Here is a 21,292-nt window from a genome sequence, read left to right as displayed (position 1 = left end):
TGGGTGAATATATTGAAAATAATTCATTGTTTATTCTGGTTTTGTTACCTTTCACTTTTGGACTTGTTAAAAGTTGTATAGTGATTATTTAACCTTTGTTAACCTCCTCAGCTCCCCTCATGACTCCAACAGTGAATGGAGTAAATCATGGTCTTCTTTGGTTACATTTACAGCATTTGGCAGACACTTTTATTCAGAGCGACTTACAATTTGATCATGTTCTGCACAGGTAGGTGAAGGTAGTGTTAGGAGTCTTGCCCAAAGACTCTTGCGCTATGTTTACACAGCAGGTAAAAGTGGCCCAAATCTGATCTTTTTCTCCGTATGTGACACAGATGTGCGTCTATGTGTCAGTGTGAACAGATAAACACACTGAATCTGGCATTTTCAATTCCGATTTGAGACGCTTTCGTATGCGGTACTGAAATCTGATACGTATCCGATGTGCAGCAATGTGACTCAGTCTGAACAGCCAGATCGGAATTCATGGTTAAGTTTAGGGTTAGGACTAGGGCCAGGATGAGGGTTAAGTTTTGGGTTGAGGTTGAGGTTAAAGTTTGGGTTAGGATTAGGGCCAGAGTAAGGGTTAGGTTTTGGGTTGAGGTTAAGTTTAGGGTTAGGACTAGGGCCAGGTTGAGGGTTAAGTTTTGGGTTGAGGTTGAGGTTAAGGTTTGGGTTAGGATTAAGGCCAGGGTTAGGGTTAGGTTTTGGGTTAAGGTTAATGTTAGGGTTATAATTAGGGCCAGGGTGAGGGTTAGGTTTTGGGTTGAGGTTAAGGTTAGGATTAGGGTCAGGGTTAAGGTTAGGTTTTTTGTAACATTGGTAAGGTTAGATTTTATGTAATTGAAGTAACATTAACAAAACATCTACTTATTGTAGATGATGTATCAACAGAACATCTGCAAGATATTTACTTCAGTGTATTCAGATGCTTCACTACTGCTACTTCACTGATATGTTGTTGTGTTACTGATAATCTGTTAAGAGTTTATTAATCATCTACAAAGGATCACTCCAAATAAAGTGTTACCAGGCGTTTTTGTAAGCATCAGTTTGTGGTGGATGGCTCAGTACACTCACGTTAGCTTAGGCTTGCAGGCTACAGCTTAAAGCACTACAGAACAGGTTAGATTTCAGCTTTCTGTCACTCCAACACGGATCACTTGACTTTGCTCTCGCTGTTATAAGTTTGTATCGTCTATACTTGTGATAGCAGAGCACCAGTTAGTCAGTTAATCTCTCCTCAACTCCATGTTTGTCCAACTCTCAATTTAAAAATGGCAATGAAGAAGGAGAAGCCAGAAATATCTAGGAGGAAATGCGATGCTACCAAGCGGACCAATCACTGTTGATGTGGTCTGTGTCACCACAAGTTGTAGTTACGTTTCTAGGGAGGTGTGCGTCCGGCTATGATGCACGACAGTAGGTCCTACTGAAAAGTAAACTAGAACTTGATCCCTGAATAGTCTAAGATTACAGATTACTTAAACACAAATACAAGAGAAGTACAAAATAAACAAGTGCAATTTACCATTTGATTTATTTTTATTTGAGAGCTCAGTAGTAAAAATAAAGCATGCTTAAGTACTCGTTAAGACATGAAATTAAGAACATTGAAATAAACTGAAAAATAATCCATTTAATCAAATCCAATATCAGAAAACTGAGCACAAAAAACGATATCACTGTTGTTGGAACAAAACCTTGTATCTCCAAAAGGGTAACTTTACAGAAGAAGGAAAAAACCTACTTTACTTTAAATGCAAGTCAATGGAACCAGACATTTTTCCTAGTAGTTTTGGGCTGTTTTTTTTTTTTTTTTTTTGGTCCATTAATCATGAAATTTGCACACAATGTAAAGAGCAACAGGCATTTTCAAATTATGTCAAAAACTGAAAAACAATTGGAAACATTTAATCCCTATAGGTTTCTCATTAGTGTCAAGTGAAGTTTATTATTTTAGAGTTTAAAAAGCAATGGGTTAATATGCACCACAAATTAAATACCCATCCAAGATATTTTGATTGCAAAAATGTTGAAAACTCTTCAGTACAAGAGTTTGTTTAAAACATTCCCAGTTTGTATGTTTTAGCAACCAAAAAGCCAAGAAATGATCTTTACGTTAGAGTAGAATATGGAACTCATGTTGAAGTATTATTAAACTCTAAGCTCTTATGAGCAACAAACTCCAAAAGTCACTTGACACTGCTAAGAACTGACAGGAATCAAATGTTGCTAATTATTAAATAAAACTTAAATACGTCATACCAAATGTGATATATAGCGATATCATTTCTCATGTACGCTGGATAATTGTAAAAAGCCAAGGCATTTAAGAAAGAAATCATTATGTTTCATTGAATACAGCAAAGCTTTTGACTATATCAGCAACATGAAATTACGGAATGTCCTCAGGAAAATGGGAATACGACAGCATTTCTTTGTTCTACACTGATCAACAAGCCACAGTCACTGTAGATATTAGACAGACTGGTTACACATCAGCAAAGGAGTAGGACAAGCCTGCCCCCTATCCCCTTACCTATTCAACCTGTATGCTAAATATGTATTGAGAGAAGCAGAACTGGGGGAAGAAGATTTGTGGACGAATCATCAATGCCTTCGATATGGAGATAATACAACACTCATAGCCAAAAATCAGGAAGACCTGAAGGCTCTTATAAGGAAAGCTAAAGAACAAAGTGAAAATATGGGAGCTCAGTAAGAAGAAAACAAAGATAATGATAACAGGAAAAATGGCTAACTTTAAAATGGATGGTAAAGATGCAGAAGTGGTGGACAGCTTTTGCTTACTTGAATCAATTATTAACAACAAAGGATTGACACTTGGCAGAACAAGGATGAAAGAACTTGAAAAGATGCTAAAATGTAATGGTTTGTTGTTCAGGCTGTGATCTTTTTATGCATATGAAATCTGGACAATAAAAAAGTTGGACAATAAAAAAGTTGGACATGAAAAATATTGATGCCTTTGAACTTGATGTTGGTGAAGATTTCACAAAGTACCTTGGACAAATGTCCACATAAGCCCACATAACCAAACGTCCACATAAGTCCAGATAACCAAACTAAAGCTTGCGGTTTTGGACATATTGTGAGAAGAACCAGTTCACTAAAAAAGACAGTGATCCTCTGAACAGTTGAAGGCAAAATAGGAACACATCAGATGCATAATTATCATTGATATTTTTGTATATACAGATAATATGTGGGTCACTAATAACAGCCATAATTACCAGCCATCTGCCCTTTTAAGGATGAAAAAGAAGCAGATTCTCTCTTTTTCACAAATCACACTCACTATAAACCTAATTCCTATCCTGTTCCTCCTCTTTCTCCTGTTCCTCGTCTGTGGGCAGCTTTTCTCCAGATTATCTCCGCACTTTCTGCTGCTATTCCACACTGAGCTACAGAGAGACCAGCTGGATGCTCTCATTTGCTGCCCTTTCCTGGCCTGTAGACACCAATGCATCACAGTAATGAACAGAATTTCCTTGATAGTGTGATAGTTCAGTGGAAAATTTCCATTTATCTTAATCTTTTAATCTTTACCTTTATCTTACTTTTGCACTGGAGCTACAATGCTAATGTAGCTAACAAGCAATGGAAAATCATTAGCACAAGTAATTTGCATACTGCATCATGGAGTGGTTAAGTGATCTCTAACAGACTTTATTATGTGGTTTCTGACACTGCAAGGTACACAGTGATGTTGTGGCGATGGCTGCAGGAGGCACAGCCAACCTGGAGCTGGCAGGCTGAGAAGAGGCTTATGGGAGGCACAAGCCCCAGTTAAAAGAGGTACTATTTATGTTGTTTCTGTTGATGTTGGTTAGTTTATTTGTCTGTGTTTACTGGGTGGTGGAGACCTCCCCTGTGGGATCTGTGTTATGTATGTGCCTTTCTGTATGCCAAGTTTATGAAAAGGGCTATTCTATAAGTAGAATTATAGCTTTATTGTACTCTTCACTTCACTGTCGGTACCTTGGTGATCAGAAGTGGCAAACCGCTCTCCAGCGGCCAGGACAAGAAAGGCGCTACCACAAAACCCAAAACAAATGACGAAGTAGAAGAAGAAGAAAAAGAAGGGGAGAGACCAAGAAGAATGAAGCTGAAAGCTACGTTGTGAGGAATGGTGGAGCCCTGCAAAAAGAAGCTGCCATGCTGCGGTGGAGCCCTGCTAGAGCCTGCTAGAGCCACCACTCCTGCTGGAGTGTTTCCTGAATGTGTCTCTAGAAACTGAAGCAGCAGACACAGCTCACCAAACTAGTTGTTCTTCAAATGGCCATCACTGAGGCAATAATAACAGAGCTTGACCTCAGCGAGGAGACAGCAAAGCAAGCAACACCGTGCGATGCAGCTCGAGGCTGAAAAGCCGTGCAGCACGGCCCCTGAGTGAGCAGCTACATGGTGACTGGCATGCTGGTGATGCAGGAAAAGAGGACATCATGCCAAGCAATACTGCGAACCTAAGCTGGTGGAGAAACAGAAGCTGGCTGACAAGCCTGGCTGCCATTGCAGACTGTGGGTCCAGTGCAGCACAAAGAGCAGTTGTGTCACCACACGTATTGACATCCAGGCATGCTGGCACACATTGAGACAAGCACATCAGATGGCTGGGAGGCAACCACCATCCAGTGCAGGTCAGTTAGGGGGGAAGAGTGTGGCTCTCTGTGTCCTTGGGGTCTGAGCCGGGGTCACAAGTTTTAGCTCACATTCATACAGGAGGCATGCATACTCGTCTTGGATTTTCTGGCGCCGGCCAGGGCTGTGCGTGACTGCAGGGAGGAAATGCTGGACTGCACTGCAGCTGCAGCTAACAACATTGCTGAGGCAGAGAGTTGAGGCAGTGCATGCGAGCAACAGCCACACCAGCATCATGGGCATGATAGACAGCATACCAATGGACAGAATGCCCACAGAGCTGCAGTTTGGTGGCCTGCCAAGGTCAGAACAAGGCATCATGTCCAAAGTGGAGTACTTTGAGGGACTGCTGTGGTGAGGTCGCAGCCCAGAGAGAGGCCTGCATATGTGGCCAAGTAGAAGCGGATGGCCAGAGGCATTTGTGTGAAATAGGACAATGGATTTTCTGAATCCCAGGCTCTCGCATACCCCAGGGGATGTTGTTTGGACTGTGTTGGGAGGGGACAGCCAACCAGGAGCTGGCATGCTGGGAAGAGGCTCATGGGAAGCACTTGCACCAGTTAAAAGAGGTACTGTTTATGTTGTTTAGTTTAAGTTATGTGTGTGTATTTATTTGAATGTTCTGCATCGGGGGTGTGGATCTTTGTGTATGCATGGGAGGGTCATTGGCAGCGTAAAATGTATGGATGGTGATGACCTCCCCCACGAGTTCTGTGTTATGTATGAGCCTTTCTGCATTGTAACTATTTGACGGCTGAATTTTGTCCATGCTGTTGTTCGCTTTTATACGTAATAGTATGATATATATACACTGCTCAAAAAAATAAAGGGAACACTCAAATAACACATCCTAGATCTGAATGAATGAAATATTCTCATTGAATACTTTGTTCTGTACAAAGTTGAATGTGCTGACAACAAAATCACACAAAAATCATCAATGGAAATCAAATTTATTAACCAATGGAGGCCTGGATTTGGAGTCACACACAAAATTAAAGTGGAAAAACACACTACAGGCGGATCCGACTTTGATGTAATGTCCTTAAAACAAGTCAAAATGAGGCTCAGTATTGTGTGTGGCCTCCACGTGCCTGTATGACCTCCCTACAATGCCTGGGCATGCTCCTGATGAGGTGGCGGATGGTCTCCTGAGGGATCTCCTCCCAGACCTGGACTAAAGCATCCGCCAACTCCTGGACAGTCTGTGGTGCAACGTGACGTTGGTGGATGGAGCGAGACATGATGTCCCAGATGTGCTCAATCGGATTCAGGTCTGGGGAACGGGCGGGCCAGTCCATAGCTTCAATGCCTTCATCTTGCAGGAACTGCTGACACACTCCAGCCACATGAGGTCTAACATTGTCCTGCATTAGGAGGAACCCAGGGCCAACCGCACCAGTATATGGTCTCACAAGGGGTCTGAGGATCTCATCTCGGTACCTAATGGCAGTCAGGCTACCTCTGGCGAGCACATGGAGGGCTGTGCAGCCCTCCAAAGAAATGCCACCCCACACCATTACTGACCCACTGCCAAACCGGTCATGCTGAAGGATGTTGCAGGCAGCAGATCGCTCTCCACGGCCTCTCCAGACTCTGTCACGTCTGTCACATGTGCTCAGTGTGAACCTGCTTTCATCTGTGAAGAGCACAGGGCGCCAGTGGCGAATTTGCCAATCCTGGTGCTCTCTGGCAAATGCCAAGCGTCCTGCACGGTGTTGGGCTGTGAGCACAACCCCCATCTGTGGACGTCGGGCCCTCATACCATCCTCATGGAGTCGGTTTCTAACCGTTTGTGCAGACACATGCACATTTGTGGCCTGCTGGAGATCATTTTGCAGGGCTCTGGCAGTGCTCCTCCTGTTCCTCCTTGCACAAAGGCGGAGGTAGCGGTCCTGCTGCTGGGTTGTTGCCCTCCTATGGCCTCCTCCACGTCTCCTGGTGTACTGGCCTGTCTCCTGGTAGCGCCTCCAGGCTCTGGACACTACGCTGACAGACACAGCAAACCTTCTTGCCACAGCTCGCATTGATGTGCCATCCTGGATGAGCTGCACTACCTGAGCCACTTGTGTGGGTTGTAGAGTCCGTCTCATGCTACCGCGAGTGTGAAAGCACCACCAACATTCAAAAGTGACCAAAACATCAGCCAGAAAGCACAGGTACTGAGAAGTGGTCTGTGGTCCCCACCTGCAGAACCACTCCTTTATTGAGTGTGTCTTGCTAATCGCCAATGATTTCCAGCATGTGAAATTGATTGTCAATCAGTGTTGCTTCCTAAGTGGACAGTTTGATTTTACAGAAGTTTGATTTACTTGGAGTTATATTGTGTTGTTAAAGTGTTCCCTTTATTTTTTTGAGCAGTGTATATATATATATATATATATATATATATATATATATATATATATATACAATCAGAATATATATATATATATATATATATATATATATATATATATATATATATGTGTGTATATATATATATATATGTGTGTGTATATATATATATATATATATATGTAATCAGAATTTACAAAGCAAAGTCTATTTGAGATCAGTTAACATGTCATGATGTTGTCAAGACATTCGCATGTGATTTGCTGTAACGTTCCTGATTTAACCAAAGAGAACAATCTGATGACGCAAATATTCCATCTGGGCCGACCACAGAATTAATGACCAGTGCATTGCTGAAGTTGTTCAGTCCTGGTGATTCAGGCACTCACCTGTGTTTCTAATGAAGAAATGTCCACACTTCTTGAAGATCAGAAAGATGAAGGAGCAGACCACCAACATCAGAAATGGTACGAGCACCATTCTGGTGATGAATGGAGTCCATGAGAAATCTAAATCACACCCAATTACAAACAAACAGAGCAGAATTTTTGGCCTGGTAGATAAATTAACTACAACTCTGTTTAAATACATGATGACAGAATACAAGGCAAAGCAATAGCAATGCAGTATGTCTAAGGTGTAAAGCTTTACAGAGTGTGATACCGGCTAAGTATCTAAATCTGCAACAGGAAAAACATCTCTTAAAAAATGAAAACACATGAAATAGACATAAAGCTATAAATTTAGTAGTAGACCACCTGTGATGGTGAGGGACAGAGGCTCGCTCTCAGAGGAGAAATTATAGATGAAAGGCCCAGGAGACCAGCTATTAGAATGGCTTTGATTCTCCTCTTGAAACACTTCATTCTCAAAGATTACTTGGTTCCCATAGACACAGCTGTAGTTCCCCTGGTGGGAATCATCGGCAGCGGGAAAGAGGAAGGAGGCTGAGTGACTGACAGCTGCCTGGGAGTCACTTCTGTTGTTCCAGGGCAGTTTGAGGTGGAAGGATCCTCCTGGGTACTGCGGCTGAGTGGAGCAGGTGATGGTGAAGCTGTAGCCCCTGAACACCTCTGGCCCCTGGAGGCTCCTAGACACTCTTATGGGAGTAGAAACAGAGATGGTGGGATGTGCCAGGAACTCTGTGAATAAACAATAAGTTAGGCAAAAAAAAAGATTTTGAAAAGACCAAAAATATTGGTCAAAAACTGCAAATAGAGTGTGGAGTCTCCACCTACTGGCTCTTTTCTTTTATCACTGTTTTCACCTTATGTAATCAACATATGTATAAGTAGTCCCATTTATTGCCAATTTCATATGCTACTGAAAGTGCTTGACTTAAATATTGCTCATGAACATCTCAATCATTGTAATTACAAGAAGGAGCTCCAGAAACGAGTCCCTAAGTTTCTGAGCTCACTGACCTCTATCCTCTCATCTTTATGAATGGATTCAGTGGTCAGTGGTTGAGAATTCTTCATTTATCTAAGTGCAACTTACTTTTACAGTCACTTATTAAAGATTTGATTTGGCTACTGTGTTTGTAACTGCTGGGTACATTTTTGCCACGGCTGGAAATTTCAGGGAAACAAGGTCAGGCTAGCAACCGAGCTAAAGTTAATAGTGTATTTATCAAATAGGTAAGACTGCAAACTTTCCCTGTTTCCATCTACAAAGCATTTGAATGTAATGGCTTCAAAGGAAATGCAGAAGAATGTATCTTTATGGTCTATTTCAAAGCCACACTCTTCCACAAGGCTTTCTTGAATTACCTGAACAGATCACTCCAGCAAGATAGTTGATCTGCCGGATTCTTATAGGATGGCATTTCATTGTGTTTGTCGAACCGCAGGAAATCAGGACACCCACTTCAGGTTTATCTCTACCAGACTTTGTCTTTGTAGCTGCCAGAGCAAAGCCACAGTCTAGCTGTTTGCATACCACAGCAGCCATTTCTATTTCCCAGACATCTGCTGCCACTTTTCTCCACTGTCCATTATAAAACATCTCCACTGTCCCAGCACAGTGACTGTTCCCTTCCACCAGTCTCATTCCATCAGGTTCTGGAAAAAAACATCAATGCTCATGTATTCAGACATTTAAAAAAACTTAAAACATTCTGATTGAAAGTTGTGTGTGATTCCTACCTGAACAAGTGAGATGCACAGCTTTGCCAGGTGTGCAGTTCTGCTTCTTTCTGTCTGAGGTGCTACAGGTAAGGAGACGGTTCTCTATGCCTTTACACTGGAACTCTTTGGTTCCAAATGGATGTTTCCCTCCTCCTCCGAACAGAGGCTCCTGTAGAATTTGTGGAGTCCCACAGCTCAGCTCCCTACAGACTACCTCTGCATCCAGCCAGTCAAAGTCAGCCTCACATACTGTGGTCCAGGACTGATGGGCCTTCACGTCCACTCTCCCAGAGCAGCGTCCAGTCCCATCCACGAGCCTCACAGAGTCTGAGAGGACACAGGACAATGTGAGTGAGTGATAAAGCAATGGAATATAATGAAAGGTGTCAGTCCTATATTATCTTTTAGTACGCTAAAAAAAAAAAGTTCTTCAACTTAAGCAAGCTTTTTCCATGTACAGTTTTTAAGATGGCCACTGGTTGGTCAATAATAAGTGGCCCAAAAAACAAGTAACAGTCCACATCCACAAGAGGATGTCTGCATACAATCGTCTACCTTTCATGGTGTCTTCAGCACCTGTCATCTTTCAGCAAACCATGGAGCGCTTGTTGCAGGAAATTCACCAAATAACAGTGTACTTATATGACATCCTTGCCACAAGTGCAAAAGGAGAAGAGCATCTGAAAAATGCTACTGTGCTTACTAGGTGGAGGTTGGTCTGTGGTTAAAAAGAACTTTCAGGGTTATTGAATAAATGCAAAAGGGCCACTGAAGTCAAAGCAGTTGTGAAGGTTCCATCATAGTCTTATGTCGAAAAGACTGCATAAGTTTACCCAATTATTATAACCATTTTCTGCCATATATCTTAGCACTGTAAGTAGAGCAGAATAGAATTCAGAACCACTGGCCAACTGTGTTTTGCACACAGAGGAATTAGACCTCTGCATTTAACGCTTCCATACAGTGAAACACCCATATACATGCACTCTAGTGAAGACACACTAGGGGCAGTGAGCAGCCCTATCCACAGCTCCCAGGGAGCAGTTGGGGATTAGGTGCCTTGCTCAAGGACACTTCAGTCATGTCATGTCCTGTCAGCTCAGGGGATCAAACCGGTGACCTTCTGGTCACAAGGGTGGCTTCCTAACCTCCAGCCCATCACTGCACCTGTTGCTCTAAAAAGATTAAATTGAGCCTGGACCTTGAGTCAGGTAGATGCATTCAAAAGGTATAAAGAGTTTCTTTAATTAGCAAAATAGTTGGTCTATTACTCCACAGAAAAAGAGCTGACCTCCTGTGATGTCTCAATTAGGCGATAAGAAAAATGCAAGAAGGAACTGCTGAAATAAGAGTCTAAACGTTCCTGTTCATCTGTCACATCACCCTGCAGGCAGTGACGACACTTTTGCAGGCAGAAATGCTTTTGTCCAGAAAGCTAAAGCCAGGATTTTACATGCTCAAGCAATCCACCAGAAACAGACAGAGGATGAAGAGACATGCCTATCAAGAACAGGAACATCAGAGTGGAGCCAGTATCCACTGGACTGTGTAGAAGACTGGGAAGAGTGTCAGGAAGAGCCTAGAAATTTCCCCTACTAGGACTTGTTAAGGAACCTTAAGCAAAACACCCTTCTGCTGGTGTACTGCAAGAGACATAGAGTCTGAGGGTGAAGGTTTGCTTACTACTTCTATGGTGTAACATTTCCTAAACTAGCTGAAGGATTTTGTTGGATTGTGGTGAGATCATGCTTTGGGGTGGGCATGAATGTGCAGTTGATCTCACTGGAGTCAGGTAGTCTACCATGAACTCCCTACACTCTCAGGAAAAAGGGTACTAAACTCACTGGGACGGGATCCTCAAGGGTACATCTCAGTACCTTTAGTTAGCGAACATAATTATACCATATTTCATTGCAGTTCTGCTTTGTTTAGAGTGAAAACCTGCAGCCACACTGGCCCTTTGTGGATAAGATTGGACATCCCTGCCATCCACCCTGTCTTGACCTCAAGCTATTTAATTTACAAAAACAAAAAATAGATTGACAAATATGTGCATTTCCCCTAGGAAAAACTTGACAGCCTAAAGAGTGGGTGAATGTAATGTCACAGCTTTTACCTACAAATGTTACTCAGATCTCATTTTTCGTTTTTTAAAATACCTGAACAGACGACTCCAACAGGGAACCTGACCTTCGAGCTGTACAAAATTGTGCATTCTTTCACTGCAGACTCAGATCCAAAACACGCGATATGAAAACCCCATCTGGTCTCGTCTCCTCCAGATACACTCATTGTAGTTGCAATAGCAGAACCACAGTGCAGCTGTCTGCACACCACAGCAGCCTCTCTCATGGACCATCTGTCTGCAGTCACTCCCCTCCATTCTCCACTACGAAACATCTCCAGTGTCCCAGCACAGCGACCACTCCCATCCACCAGTCTCACATCATCAGGTCCTGGAGAGAGCGCAGAAAGCCCATCACTGTATTAGCAATACCTTTCCCAGAAGAAAAGCTCCTTAAATCAATAAATATTTGGACAGTATTTTAAATAATTTACCTTTTTTTAAGGTATTTTTCAAAGCAACATCGTGAGACCTTTAAATGAAGGATATTTTGTGCTCTTATTTAATACATTTGTAAGGAAGAAAATTATATTTTTACAGCGTTACTTTAATCTACATTTTCTCTATAAATTTTGAATTATTGGAATTCAATGTGCAGTGTGCATTTCATTGTTCTAGAGATTGTTCATCCTTTACCCTGACTGGTACATTTGCTTTTCATTAGTCAGACCCCCACAACTCTGTCAAATCATATCGAGGTCACATTTTAAAAGACTCTGTTTTGCCAGTCAAATGCAGGCAGTTACCTACAGATGGTGAAGTAACAGTATGGCCTGAGTTTGAGTAGGGAAAGTGAAGCTACCCCATGACAGGATGACCACAACGGCTGAAACTGTGGGCGATTCTGCAGAAGCAGATCAAACCCTGCTTGGGCTGGCTGCTTGCTTGATGCTGCACTGCAGCTGTGGGGCTGCCTGGGCTGGTAGTGTTCAGCAGCATGAGCAGCACTATGCCGCAGCTACAAGGCTTCTTGGGCCGGCTGCCTAAGCGACGGTACATTGCAGCTATGTTGCTGCCTGGGCCAGCTACTTGGGTGATACTGTATTGCAGCTATAAGGATGCCTGTACTGTTGGTCTGTTAAAGACGTACTTGTTTTCACTGTGTTATCGTTGTTCTGTTTAGACTTGAATGTTTACCTGTATTGTCCTTTTGTTTAATGTGGTGTTGTTTAATGTGTTGATGCTCTTTGATTGTAAAGCATCCTTGAGCATGGGAAAGGCGCTATATAAACAAAAGTGATGATGATGATGATGATAGTGTTCAGCTGCAGGAAAATGCTACCCCTTCATGGCTAAGGACATTTGCGGCATTCAAGGGTTCCTGGCAGGCCTTCTGTGTGATGGACCGTAGTTGCGATGTTTCCCCCGCAGCTCTTTCCGGGCTAGCTAAGTAACTCTATTCTAGCATTTCACATGACATGACATGGTCGCTACCATTTTAAGGAACAAATCAGGTAGTGACTGCGCTAGTGCAATGCTTTCAATTCGCTGTGATTCCCTGCAAGGCCCAACAGAGGCTGAGAATGACAAGAGACTAGAAAGACCTTTAAATCAGTGTTTCAGACTCGAGTCTTGAAGCCCCTGCACTGTATAGTTTAGTGTTTTTCTCTGCTTGACACAACTGCATTAGCAAAGTTCCAAAATTGTCTGTCGAACACAACGTCTTTTTCTGACCCACAACATTCAGTCTGATATTTAACGTTTATGTTTCCCCATTCACACCTCATTTAAATCTCCAGAACAGAGAGTAAAGTTATACCGGCTGTCTGCAGCTCCATTAGGGGGCGACTGTTCATCTCTCGGCTGTTAACATTAGCTAAAGTTATCTAAAGGCTAGCATTGTTCACATCTGTGTTAATTAGCTGATGTCGTTACCCTCCTATGATGATGGAGTTTTTCTTCTCTTTATGCAACACCATGGGGTCCTTTACCCACCCCGACATGAAAAGCCGGTGGGCTTCTGTGCTTTTAAATGCTTTGAGAGACTCTCCAGAATAGGGAGAGGGACTGAGTATGAGATAAATATGTAATTTTATGTCAGGAAAACACAAACTTGGTAGCTTAACGGCAGTTCAAGTGGGATCAGGAGTTCAGGGTGAACTGTATAAGGATCTCAGCCTGTTTTATCAACTTTGTCCAGGTAACATTTTCTCTCTTCCAAAGTAAGGTAAGTAATTTTAGCCATCTTTCACCTCAAGTTACGTTCGTGTGGAGCAGTGAAGCCAGAAATTTGGTCCCAAATATGGCGGCCACAACAGAAAAATCATGTGACTGTAACTCTAGGATACAGTGGTCAGTGAAGACCCCCTCCGCTAGCTGTGGAAATCATGGAGTTGTGTGTGTGTGTGTGTGTGTGTGTGTTATGTATTATTAATTATGTATTTTGATACTTTCTGACTGTAAAGCATCCTTGAACATGGGAAAAGCACTATATATATAAAAGTGTTGATGATGACCACAGAACAGGTCTCTCTGTCACTCCAACACCAACAATTATTATTTTTTTTATTCTTCTTTGTTCTCCAAAACTTGTGGATATTAAACTAGTCTTGAGGCGTATGAAACTGTTTTAGTCTCCTTGCTAAGCTAAATTTAGCCTGTCATGATACCAAGGACAGTATAATGGAACACAGTTAGCACAGTTAAATGCTCAACAAACAAAAAATGATTTACCTGATCAACACGTGTTTGGCCTGCTCACTAATCTCACGTTTCCCTCTGGTGCTACCAAAGTCAGTGTGTGAATCTGTAGTATCTAAGCTCCTTCTACTTGGTACTAGCACTGTTCTACCCACTATTTTGATAGATATGAAAGAATTTGACACTGTCATAATTTTAAATACCCTCATTATTTATTTTAGCTAACTGTTAACTACACAGTTCAAGCATCTCAACATTCAGTCAAGCGAGGTATGGCTAGATAATGTCTTACCTGAACAGGTGAGTTCCACGGCACTGCCAGATGTGCAGGTGTGCTCTTCTCTGTCTGAGGTGCTACAGGTGAGGAGACGGTTCTCTGTGCCTTTACACTGGAACTCTTTGTGCCAAATGGGTGCTTTCCTTCTCCAAAGAGCACCCCCTGTAGAGTTAGTGGAGTCCCACAGTCCAGCTCTCTACAGACTACCTCTGCATCCTGCAGGTCAAAGTCAGCCTCACATACTGAGCTCCAGGACTGATGGGCCTTCACCTCCACTCTCCCAGAGCAGAGTCCAGCTTCGTCCACAAGCCTCACAGAGTCTGAGACGAACCAGGCCGACAGAGAGCAAACGTTGAGGGTAATATACATTGTTTTTATTCTTATATATCATAGCAAGTCTCATAATGTGGTCACACTGGAACATCAGTCCAAATCTGAGCCTGATAAACTCTCACCTGAGCAGCTGACAGTAACGCTGATGTTGAGATAATGAGGTTGGATGGATGAGCGGTACTTTTTGCAACGTGAAAAAGCTGATTTGCCTTCACAATCCAATTTAATAAGATATTGTTCCCTATGTGTGTCTCTGAAATTGCTTCTAAATGAAGCTCTGACTACGTCTCCACAGTTAAGCTCTCTACACAGCAACCCAATAGTACTGTATTCAATGTAGTCATTGCTCAGTTTCCTCCATTGTCCTTTAAGAAGGAATTCAGGTGTCCCAGAGCAGCGGCCATCACCGTCCACCATTCTGACCTCAGACATCTCTGAATGAAGAGGAGACACAGAGGCACAGATGCATTGTCACTAAAGTAGTCCTGTTTAGCAAAATAAGAAATCTTTACAGCAGTGGTTGAATCTGCTGGCCGAAACAGATTTATTTTTAAATCTGACTTGTAAATAAGTTTTTTACCTTTTTCTGAAAATTTAATTTAATTTAAAAATTCACATCTGATGGGTAGATCTGCTTCACCCACCAGACACTGTGGCTGGGTACACAACAAAAAAAAATCATTTTAGGCTTATTTTTTCATGATGTTAAAGCAAAAAACAGAACTGCATGCAAGAGGAAACATTCAAGCTAAAAGCAGACACAGCATGAACGCTGCACACTAAGCAGCCGTAACTGTAATTAAGCTATAACTAACTTAGCTATTAGCCTACACACTAGACAATGCAGATCTTGCCTGTCTAGAAGACGCATACTCGGCTGTGAGTGTGGCGGAGTTTGTACAGTTCGAAATCCAAAACAATTGGACAAGAAACAAAGAAATATGGACCATCAAAAGAAAATTTGAGAAGGGTCTGGCTGCAGACATGCACTCTCAGCCTGACATGCACTGCCAGCCCATTAATGACGTCAGTGCCGCTCTGCCACCACAGTGTTTTTGTCGGTTTTATGAGGAAAAACAGCAAAACGCGTACTGCTGGGCAACAAGAGCTACACTGAACATATATTAGGTATTAAGTCTTACTGATAATAAGGTTATTAAATATGGAAACTTGCAAAATAAAACCTACCACGACAATAAGACATAATGGGTTTATTCGCAGAAAAAAAAACAAACAGGCTACTGCTGAAACCCATGAAAGCCATCCTGAAGACGATTAGAGCGGTAGGAATAAAACCTGAGAGTTTTGCTTCCTAACAGGGATTGGCTTGATGGTAGCCATTAGAGACCATTAGGAAACAATCGAATGTATGTGGAATTAGTCCCAAAACACAAGATTAAACAATTAAAATCGTTTAAACTGTGATATGAACCCAATAGGAAAATACAGATTACTATTAGCGACTACTGAAAACCACCAGGAACCAGCAGATACTTAATGTTTTCTATGACTTTTTTCAACAGGGAGGTACATTAAATGTATTTTTCTAGCCGTGTTGTAGACGAAAAATGGATTAAGTGATGATGTCGCTAAGCAGCAGCAGCCAAAAGTTACCATGCCGTTGGGCGGCTTCTGCCGCTGTGGCAGAGAGTGCATGCCCACATGACGTCACTGGGGCTGAGAGTGCATCTGTCTGAGAGTGCATGTCTGCAACCAAACTCTATTGGGCAAAATTTTGGCAATTTCCATGTACAGAGCCAAGCAGACAACAGCCACGAAGGCACTGGGCTGCTGTCCACTTTGGAAAAGTGAATATCTAGAGCTTCATCACTTCACTCAGAAGCTGAAACAATGAGTGCTTTCAATTAGGCAATAACTCAGATGTTTGTAGCCCAGTTTAAGTTTCGTTTGAGCAGTTTTTGGAGATTTGGATTCATTTAACGTTTGTGAAACACAGATGCTCTTTCATCTTGGGTGTCGCCATGCCAACGCAAGACAACAATCCAAAAAAAAAATAAAAATTTGGTGAGTAAAGGCCTTCAGATTTTTCAAAACTTTTTTCTCAAAAAAATCATGTTTTAACACATACTGTATTAAAACCGTATGTGCGATTGGTTCCAAAAGCACAGGCACACTATTCATATACACTGATCAGGCATAACATTATGACCACCTCCTTGTTTCTACACTCATTGTCTATTTTATCAGCTCCACTTACTATATAGGTGCACTGACGTGGTGGTGGTGTGTTAGTGTGTGTTGCGCTGGTCTGAGTGGATCAGACACAGCAGTGCTGCTGAAGGTTTTAAACACCTCAGTGTCACTGCTGGACTGAGAATAGTCCACCAACCAAAGATATTCAGCCAACAGCGTCCTGTAACAACCAGTGAAGGACTAGAGGGTGATTAGCTCATAATGTACAGCAAGAAATGAGCTACCGTCTCTGGCTTTACATCTGCAGCGTGGACCAGCAACGAGTGGACAGTGAGTGGACACAGTGCTTAAAACCTTCAGCAGCACTGCTGTGTCTGATCCACTCGTACCAGCACAACACACACTAACACACCACCACCACGTCAGTGTTACTGCAGTGCTGACAATGATCCACCACCCAAATAGTACCTGCTCTGTGAGGGTCCATGGGGGTCCTGACCACTGAAGAACAGGGTAAAAGGGGGCTAACAAAGTATGCAGAGAAACAGATGGACTACAGTCTGTAACTGTAGAACTACAAAGTGCACCTATATAGTAAGTGGAGCTGATAAAATGGACAATGAGTGTAGAAACAAGGAGGCGGTCATAATGTTATGCCTGGTTGGTATATAGTGCAAAGTTTTGTGGTTGTAGTTCATGAAAACGGCACCCAAAAAATGCATAGAGTAATAAAGAGGAAGACAAGGAAGGACAGTAAGTTGGCTTTGTCAAGTCAGCTTAATGAACCAAAACTCACACATGAGAGAATCTCATATCTGACATGATAATACACCCTCCCCTCCTCTCTGATGTGAGGAGGCAGGAAACTTCCACCCAGAGACAGGAAGCAAGTGTGCATCTCAAAAAAACTGCTGCGTAATAGAAAGTCTGTTTAAGACCTAAAATGTGATCATAGCCGAGCCTAATTTTCTTATTGTAATCAAAGCTCTTAGAATGTAGTAAAAAATTTAACAGTTAGCAACCAACACATGTAACGGGGACCTGCTTTTTGAATCCCAGAAGGATGTTGACATGATGTGGTCAGATCTGTGGCCGATGGGTTTTCACAATCTTGTCAGTATTATATGGAATGTATTATTGACGGTGTAGAGAAGATTCAAAGCTCTTTCAGTTCCAGATAAACCAGAGCACAAATGTAGTTACTCAGTTCCCGTGAATACGGACTCTAAATCCTTTAAGCACCTTCTCAAATTTAAACCAAGTCCAGCCATCTCCGAGTCTTACCTGAAGTGGAGCAGATGACCATCAGTATCACAGCAGTTAGCATGGTGTCCAGGGTCATCCAGAGCATGCAGTCTGTCCTTCTATATGCAGTTCTTCAGGGTTTCAGAAAGGGTCTTATGTCATTTCCCCTTGCGCAAGAGGAGAACATCACTAGAGTCACGTTAACATTCTCCAAAAAGAAAAACAACAAAAAAAAACTGTAAATTAAAGAGACCATTTACTCAGGATAACTGGCTCACTATGTACGCAAAAACGGACCAAATCAATTGAATTCGATTTTATTGTCATTATACTATACAGGGTTGTATAGTATAAGGAAACACTGTCTGGCTACTTCTGTGTGGAGTGATTAACAACCCTGATAGTAAGAGGATAGTGGGCCACTGTTGGCTGCTGATGGCAAAGCTGGTGGTCCACTGGCATTTTGCTCAGTGTTTTCCGGGCAGCCCAACGGTGTTTAAGCAGAGTATTAGACATAATTCCTCTTATCATCGCTCATTTTCCACTCTCAGTCCAATTTACTTATTTTTCCTTCCTTCTTTTCTTTTGTTATACTTTGTAAATTAGTTTAGTAAATCATTTAAATCTCTAGCACAATGTCAGAAACATTTTCTATACAATCATTTTATATCAGGCCTAGTCATCATTTTTTTCTCCCTCAGTTGTTTGTAATATTTGTCTTGGTTTATTTTCTAAAATAAATAAAAAGTGCATTTAAAATCTGTTTGTGGAGATTAAAAAAAAGTAATCTGCGTGGTCCGAGGGTGGACCAGTAGTGGCAAACTGTCAGCAGGGTGTCAACCTTATCAAGCCAGCGAACCGATATATGTTCGCTATTTGGGAAAATAGAATAAAATAAGACAACAGTGCAAAGACAACAGACCAAAGGAAAATGAGAATATGTGCATAGACAGTGTATACAGATATGTGCATAAACAGCAACTGTAAGTCAGAAGGTGGAGGTAGAATTTAAAACGCAAACTTTAGACTCTACACTATAAATAAATATGTAGACTTGTGTGATTTACAACTTATATGTTTTGTAGTGTGTATTAATTGGAAGAATATTGAGGTAAACCAGGTCCGGTGTGCAACACAGATGTTATATGTGCAGGTAAATGAGCATTATCAACTTAATGTTTGGTTATATCGGCTTATAGTGAATTCCAGTTGAAGTGCAACGTGCATACAGTCCCATAAGCTAGTAGAACTCAGTGTGTAGACATTACACTGAGTAAACTGGGTGGATCAGGGTTACATCAGTAGTGGGCCATAGAGAATTCATGTTCTGGTTGGTGTCCCTGGTGTGACCAGTTTAACAGCCTGTGGGTAAAAAGCTGAATTTGGTGGTTCTGCCTTGGATGTTCTGGTACCTCTTTCCAGATGGCAGAGGTTGAAACAGGGAATGGCTGGGGTATGTGGGGTCAGAGGAGATGTTGATGGCTTTTCTCAGACATCTCTTGTTGTAGATGTCCTGTATGGGTGGAAGGTGCTGCTGCGGTGATGTGCTGGGCCTTATGTTGAGCAGCAGTGGAGCTGCCATACCAGACCATGATGCAGCTTGTCAGGATGCTCTTCACTGTGGACCTGTCGAAGTTGCAGAGGAGCTGCTGTAGCAGGTTGACTCTCCTCAGCCTTGAAAGGAAGTGGAGGCATTGTTAGGCTTTTTTGACAATGTGTGGTGTGTTGAGTGATCACATGAGATCCTCAGTTATGTGGACATTGGTGAACTTGAAGCTGGTCAACTTTTCCACCTTTGTCTCTTCTGTGTGCTCTGCTCCTTCTCCTGAAGTCAACAATCTACTCCTTGGTTCTGCTCACATTGCGGGAGATGTTGTTGGTGGTGCACCACGCTGTAAGGAGCTTCACTTCCTCCCTGTTTGGTCCCTCATTGTTGTTGGTGATGCTGCCAATTATTGTTGTGTTCTTGGCAAACTTGATGATGGTGTTGGAGCTGTTTTTTGCGATGCAGTGGTATGTGGACAGTGTGTAGAGCATAGATGAGAGGACACAGCCTTGTTGGCATTCTGTGCTTACTGTGATGTGGGGAGAGGTCTGGTCACCCATCCTAACAGACTGTGGTCTACAGGCAAAGAAGGCCATTATCCAGCTGCACAGTGAGTGACTTATTCCAAGAGTGTTTAGTTTAAAGACCACTCTGTGTGGGAAGATGGTATTGAAGGCAGAGCTGAAGACAATGAACAGCATTCTGACATAGTTGTCCATTCCTTCCAGGTGGTTGAGTGCAGTGTGCATTGGATCTGTTTATGCCGTAGGCAAACTGATGGGGGTCCAGAGTGCTAGGAAGACTGCTCTTTATGTGAGCTAATATCAACCTCTCAAAGCACTTCATCACTATGAGTGTGAGAGCAAAGGGATGGTAGTCGTTCAGTGTTCTGGGATGATGGCTGTAGCTTTGAAGATGGTGGGAACGGTAGACTGTTCCAGGGAAATGTTGAAGATGTCCGTGAAGGTGTCAGTCAGATGGTTGGCACATGCTTTCAGGACCCAAGCAGGAATGGCATCTAGACGTGTGACTTTCCGAGTTGAGACCCTCATCAGTGCCCTCCTTACCTCATCTGTAGTGAGTATGATGGCTGGCTTCTCTGTAGGGAGGGGCAGGAAGGTGGTGGTTAACTGAGCCTGAGCAGTGCTCTCAAAGCGGGCATAGAAAGTGTTCGCAGAGAGTGAGGTGTCTGTGGTCACTGACTTACTGACTTTGCTTTTATAGTCAGTGATTGCTTGGATCCCTTGCCACATGTGCCGGTTTGAGTGGGTGTTGAACTAGGCTGTAATTTGTGTGCTGTACTTGTGTTTTGCAGTCCTGATGCCAGCCTTTAAGGTCCATCTGGCAGCTGTAAGTTGCTCCCTGTTGCCAGATTTGATTTGGAAGTGTGCAAATCTGCTTTGCTTGAGTCACATCATCTACACACTTCTTGATGAATCCAGTGACGGATGCGGCATATTCATTTGCATCAACCAGAGAGTTCATGGTGACTGCAGTTTGAAACATGTTCCAGTTAGTAAACTAAAGGCAGTCCTGTAACACTGACTCTGCCCCTTTAGGCCACACATGAACTATTCTCACCGTAGGGGGCCTGCATCTTAGCATCATGTACTCCATATCAGGAGAGCAGAAGTGTTCAACAACAGCTGAGTTGGTGCAGCAACAGTCATTCAAAAACACACAGAATCGTTAGCAGGAGAGGTAGCCCAGCTGCTGCCATTTTCAGCACTGCCAGCACAGTGTCTGTGATGTGACCACATAACAAGGTGTCTTACTGCTCAAAAGTGCAGCGATTGTCCATGCCAACCTCCTGTTGATAAGCAAACTGCAGGGGGTCCAGG

At 42.6% G+C, this 21,292-nt stretch overlaps 1 pseudogene; it reads right to left on the bottom strand.

Moving 5' to 3' along the window:
- Positions 1-7,737: 7,737 nt before the first annotated feature.
- On the bottom strand, positions 7,738-18,414 carry LOC118817117 (annotated as a pseudogene).
- Positions 18,415-21,292: the final 2,878 nt, after the last annotated feature.

Source organism: Colossoma macropomum, unplaced genomic scaffold (genome assembly GCF_904425465.1).
Source record: "Colossoma macropomum unplaced genomic scaffold, Colossoma_macropomum, whole genome shotgun sequence".
Classification (NCBI taxonomy): domain Eukaryota; kingdom Metazoa; phylum Chordata; class Actinopteri; order Characiformes; family Serrasalmidae; genus Colossoma; species Colossoma macropomum.
Note: the sequence above shows the minus strand (reverse complement) of the source record. Positions and strands in the feature narration are given on the sequence as shown.